General features: G+C 35.6%; 1 long non-coding RNA gene across 1 annotated transcript; it reads left to right on the top strand.

Annotated features, from left to right (window-relative positions):
- Positions 1–630: 630 nt before the first annotated feature.
- LOC131246828 (uncharacterized) lies at positions 631–1260 on the top strand. The gene is made up of 3 exons (XR_009171522.1): positions 631–764; positions 962–1064; positions 1146–1260. It is a non-coding gene; the product is annotated as an uncharacterized LOC131246828 (long non-coding RNA).
- Positions 1261–6646: the final 5386 nt, after the last annotated feature.

Below are 6646 nucleotides of genomic sequence, written 5' to 3'. Positions count from 1 at the left end.
CTACTAAGTTATATGCAATGTTCTTTGTAAGTTTTGTATAAATATTCTAACTTGCTTATGGATTGATTATTTTCCAAAAAAGTAAGCCTTCACCCAAGAAAAGCGATCTTGATCTAGATGGTAAAGAAATTTCTCTCGTTTTAACGATTATAGAAAGACAGTTGTTGAAATTTATGGGTTTTATGGTTTTTTAATTAGCTTGTTGGTGATGATATAGTAACTCAGTACCAATCACCACCATTCCAATGGTTCACATCAAATTCTTCAAAAAAGGCGATCTTTGTGGTTCACTGTTATCCTGTTTGCATATTTTCATTTTGTTAGGAAGGAGTTTTTACATAACCCCAAATGGACTCAACTCTACATTTTTTGGCCTTCTTTTGTTGGCGGGCTTGTATTGGAGTTATCATATACATGCAATTTTGGTGCCATTCTGATATTTGGATGTCTAAATGTTTCTATTTTTACTGTAATCTTAATAGTGGAGATGGATTAGTATGATATCTATATTTTCTGGCCACTACCTTAACTCTCTTATTGTTTGATGCATGATATGCAGCACCCTTTATTCTCCTATAGTTATTGAGTTTATCATAAAGAGCACCTATTTCTAAGGTAATTTTACTTTAAACATTTCTTTGCATGTTCAGGTACCCCTTGGCTCTATCACGTCAATAATTGATGGCTTGAAGAAGCTATACATTGAAAAGTTGAAGCCCCTGGAAGTTACCTATCGATTTAACGATTTTGTTTCTCCTTTATTGGTGAGTAATAGCAAATATGTGGACCTTGAATCAATTTGATCAGTTTATGTTTTAATGTAGTTAAATCATCTTCTTTCCCTAGGAATTGCACTCGAGATTGTGTGGGAGAAGTTACAGATGTTGTTCTTGCTAGATAGTACATGCAAAAGTTTCTGTCAACTATAATCAATTGCTTTTGGGGCTGGTTCCTTTTGCAGACAAGCAGTGATTTGGATACTAGGCCAATGGTTATGCTCATGGGCTAGTACTCCACTAGGAAAACAACATTCATTAAACATTTGCTAAACTGCAGTTATCCAGGTACATTAAACTGTTTACTTCCATTTCGCGATATATGTGCATTTATATGCATGTGCTTACCATTTCCATTATTTTGAACAGGAGCGCACATCGGACCGGAACCTACGACTGACAGATTTGTTGTTATTATGGTATGCATCCAAATCCCAAAGCTAATTATAAAATTTTGAATTGCTCTGGCACCTTTAAAAAAAGGTTTGCTCTCGTGTTAGGCTGATTCGGTGATTCCATTATGGAGGTCAGGCCATTTTCTGGATTTTTGTGGCACTTGTAGATTTCTTTGACAACAAAGAGAATTGTGTTCAAGAATCTAGTGTAGGCTGCACATATATGGGGTCACGATCACTGGCTATACGTTTAGGTTAAGGTTAAGGTTAGGTTATAGGTTTGGATGGATGTAGTTTATGTTTGGATGGATTTGCGTAGTTTGGGTTTAGGTGGATGTGAATGTGAATATGATGAAATATATTATATAATAGGCGTATATCATGATGAAATATATTATAACAGGTGTATATCAAGAATTTTGTGCTGGAATATGGGGAAAAACAAAGAGACTTTTACCTACGAAAATATTCGTAGGTAAACATTTTGTAAATATTTTTAGCTACAAAAATATTCATAGGTAAAAGTTTTGTAAATATTTTTAGCTATGATAATATTCATAGGTATATGTTTTGTAAATATTTTTAGCTACAAAAATATTCATAGGTAAAAGTTTTATAAATATTGTTAGCTACGAAAATATTTGTAGGTAAACGTTTTGTAAATATTTTTAGCTATGAAAAAATTCGTAGGTAAAAGTTTTGTAAATATTTTTAGCTACGAAAATATTCATAGTTTAAAGTTTTGTAATAATTTTTACCTACGGAAAAATTCGAAGGTAAAAGTTTTGTGAATATTTTTAGCTATGAAAATATTTGTAGGTATAAGTTTTGTAAATATTTTTACTTATGAAAATATTCGCAGGTAAAAGTTTTGTAAATATTTTTATCTACGAAAATATTCGTAGGTAAAAGTTTTGTAATAAATTTTACCTACGAAAAAATTCGCAGGTAAAAGTTTTGTAAATATTTTTAGCTACGAAAATATTCGTAGGTATAAGTTTTGTACCTACAAAAATATTCATAGGTAAAAAGTTTTGTCAATATTTTTACCTACGAAAATATTCGTAGTTTAAAGTTTCGTAATAATTTTTACCTACGGAAAAATTCGTAGGTAAAAGTTTTGTGAATATTTTTAGCTATGAAAATATTTGTAGGTATAAGTTTTGTAAATATTTTTACTTATGAAAATATTCGCAGGTAAAAGTTTTGTAAATATTTTTATCTACGAAAATATTCGTAGTTTAAAGTTTTATAATAATTTTTACCTACGAAAAAATTTACAGGTAAAAGTTTTGTAAATATTTTTAGATATGAAAATATTCGTAGGTATAAGTTTTGTACCTACAAAAATATTCATAGGTAAAAAGTTTTGTCAATATTTTTACCTATGAAAAAAGCATTGGTAATAGTTTTTATCGACGAAAAAATTTGTCGGCAAAAGTCTTACCTTTGCCGACGAATTTTTTTTTTCGTTGGTAAAAGTTTTTCTCCTCGGTCCTTTAACGACGAATTTACCGACAAAAATTTTCATCGGAAAAACTTTTTGTCTACAAAAAAAATGCTTTCAGCGACAAAAATTTTCATCGATAAAAGTGGCTTTTCTTGTAGTGAAGATTTATCCAAAATTCGGCTAGCCCAAGGTCAACTTCGGCTGGCCGAACAACACAATTCGGTTAGCCAAATTTGACCTTCGGCTGGCCGAATTCCAAAAGACAATGTTGCTAGAATTTGATTCAAACTTTCTCGGGCTAGCTGAATTTTAAGCTCGGGCTAGCCAAACCAAAACTCAGGCTAGCCGAATTTGTAACAAAAAAATGTTATTGCTTCGGGCTTGAAGTTGGGTTGGCCGAATCAAAAGTTAGGCTAGCCAAATTCTAGGCAAAACAAGTTAAAAAACCCATAGTTAGACATTTTTGAAAGCACCTAGTCCTAAGGTCTTTCTAGGGTTTTATACCACCTGAGATATATCAAATATATGATTCTTCTTTAACTTGACCTTACTCTCAGACTTCATCTTGAATTTGAGCTCAATCTTTTCTTGAACATCAACCGATCTTGAGCTTGATCTTCTCTTGAACATAAACTGATCTTGAGCTTGATCTTCTCTTGAACATAGACTGATCTTGAAGATCTAGTATAAAGTGGTTTTGTCTTCACGAAATTTGACAACTTATGTGTGCTCAACATCTTAGCATTTACAATCTCCCCCTTTGTCAATTTCATGACAAAACACTTAACATTACAAGTATGTAATCACACACATCTTTCGAAGTCTGAAGTCATGTAATCTTCAGCTTACTAACTGATGATGCTCAACTGGCACTCCCCTTGTGAAATAGACATATAACATTCTATACACATAACTTTCATTCATTCATTTCATACATTCCATACACATTCTCCTACATTCTCTCCCCCATACATTAGCATAACATTGGTATCATTTCTCCCCCATATAACATATCTCTCCCCCTTTTTATCGCAAGTTGACAAAGGAATAATAAGATAAATAAAAGGAGCATGTAAAATAGAGAATACTGGTAAGCATATGAAATTTTCAACTATATGAAATCATAAAGGTAAGCATATCAAATATGTTAAGGTTTAAGGGTAAGAAAGTGTAAGTAAAAGTATTAAATGTACTAAGAAAAACACAAAATAAAGTTTAGTACATAACCAGCATAAGTTTGAAAATTAAAGTTAATCTAGCTCAATCTGACTGTAACACCCCAAACTTTTTAATACCCGAGTATTAAAAGTTCATGAGTGTTACTGTAATGTCCCAGAAAAATCCATACAAAGACCTAAGTACCACCTTAGGTAGAACAACGCAAGGACCACATCCTGTCATATAAATTAGACGGGAATTAGTTAAGTACTAAATAATCTAGGGATTAATCTTGGGCCACCATTTTCATATTTTAGAAGGCCTAAAACCATGAGTAACATTGTCTCAATGCCACCTAAAGACCTGGGAGAAATCCCAAGGGCCTGTTGCTCTCGGGAGTACATTGAAATTTAGTAACAGACCAAGACTGCACGTTGAGGGTCCGATGACCGTGAAATTATAGGACGATGTCTTTCCTGCTGGGCTTGACAACCATTGTGGGAATCAAGCCCAGATAGTGTTCAAAAAAGTCCAGCCTGAGCCTTGAGTGAAGTGCATGGGAAACGCGAATATCTTTAAAAAATGAACTGAAACTTAAGTGATTTGGGCCGTCGCTCTCACGCAAAGTTGAAGAATTCAGATGGTTAGTTTGTGACCAAAATTCACCCATGGGGAAAGGAAATTTTCCTGCACATATCCGTATAACTGTGGCCCCGATCGAGCACGTACAACTGTTGATCTTACACAGGCTCTCCACGGTCGATCGACTTATTCGATTGCATCAAAATCATGTCCTAGCAAGGATCCATTGTCAGGGAATGTACCCTTTCACGTAGATGGGTCGTGGGCCTCCCTATGAGCCCCGTTCGTCAGAAATAGCCGCCCACGAGGTATAAACCATGTATAAAGTGGCCCTAGGCCATTTGCATCACAACCGGGCCAATAAATAGCCCTCATTTCACACACTCTCTCTCCCATATACAAATTTTGCAAAACCCTAAGGGAGAGAGAGGAGAAAAGAAGTGAAAAGAGGAAATAGAGAAGGTGGACTTTGGAAGATCGGTCGAGAAACCTTCTTCTACGAATCCACATGCCAAATCACCACCCTGTTACGCCACCAAATCTCGTTCAGCTACGATTTTGGGTAAGAAATACTAACCCCAATATCGTTGTAGAGATCCAAGATAGTTGTTCGTCAAACTAGCTAACCAGTTTCGTCATTTATGTGCCCTGCATTCCGTTTTCAAAAACGTAGAGTTTAGACCGAGTCCGAGTTGAGCATTTTAACGAAGGTGCAGACTATAAATGCTTAGGTTATGGTTTCTCAATGCTTTCATGTTAGCTAATGATTTATGTCTGACTTGATTGCTACCTTATTGTCTTAGATATGTCGATTTCCGTATGATATACACCTATGAACTATGATGAGTAAAAGATGCATCCCATGTGTTTATTGAAATGTTTAAATGAGCATTTAAAAATGATTTGTGCTTGCCATGATTACTGATCTAGGATTTATCATTGTCATATGCATGTTGATCTCTCTATATAAGGAATTGATAAAACATATGTTGTAACTAACTTAGTCTATGTGTTTAATGAATTGTCTGAATGAGAAATTTTTGATGATTTGTATTTACTATGAGTATTAAGATAGGATTATTTATTGCCTTATGCATATGTGAAATTTTCTTTATGTAATCATATTTTCCTCTATGTAATTATTTGATAAAATACAAGCGTTTGGTAACATGATCGATGCGTTTGATGAAATGCCTAAATGAGGAATCCACTTGGATTGTTTGTTAAATGCTGAGATGAATATCACATGTGTTTGTTAGCTGCATATGAGTAGGATTGAGGCTGCAATGTAGCCCAAGTAATCGGTAACAATCCTTGTTCGGGTGGCTAATTAGTCCCGTCACATTGGGTAAACTCAATGAATCCGAGTCACACGACGATTGTCGACAGACACGATGGGTGCTTATGTGCTCCATGTCGATTAAGTCAGCGTGTGCCTGTACCAATCGAGCTTTCCTAACGAACCAATTGACCTATTGTGTGTTTACCATGTATGGACGCAACTGCTTGAATCAAGGTACCCCTCACCAATGTAAAGACCCACGTTAACCATGGTACCACGATCCGCTCAGACTCATGAGCTGGGCATGGTGGTATAGGACACCGTGTCCGAGTTGTCGACCTATGCTGGGGTGATAAGCCTCCTCGTAGTGACCAATAAGCAACTAAGACTCGTGAGCTAGCCATGGTGGTATGAGATACCGTGTTCGTGTTGTCGGCCTACGCTGGGGTGACGAGCCTCCTCGTAGTGACCGCGCGTATAATTTCTTGTAACTTGCCTATCGTATGCGTTTAATTAGGAATGACGACCCTATAACTTGCCTATTGTATGTGTTTAATTAGGAGCGACGAACCAAGATGGATCCTTTGATTCAGGTCAATGATATAAAGGGAGGTACCCTAACTTCCCAAACTTGTTGTATGAATGAGCTTAATTAATTACTTGGCTAACACGACCATGCATCACACTACATTAGTTAGGACGTGCTTAAAAGGTGTTGGAGTTGCACTATTTTGGGGAACCGTTGTCATATTCGAAATAGGTTGTCGGAGCCGCGTGTGAGGGAGCTTTAGTGTGAGGGCATACATCATTACTTGCACCCCATTCCTGCATTATAAAAAAAGTAGTTAAGGAAGTGATTGCTTATGATTGCTTTATCATTACTACTTTAATTGACTTGATAACATGTGTAACTTTCGCCTTATAGAACCACTAAGTTGATCACTCACTCCCACTCTGGGACGGTGTTTTAAAACACCAACTAGACTCTGATTTAGATGCAGGT

The sequence above is a fragment of the Magnolia sinica genome, chromosome 1 (genome assembly GCF_029962835.1).
Source record: "Magnolia sinica isolate HGM2019 chromosome 1, MsV1, whole genome shotgun sequence".
NCBI classification, from domain to species: Eukaryota; Viridiplantae; Streptophyta; class Magnoliopsida; order Magnoliales; family Magnoliaceae; genus Magnolia; species Magnolia sinica.
Note: the sequence above shows the minus strand (reverse complement) of the source record. Positions and strands in the feature narration are given on the sequence as shown.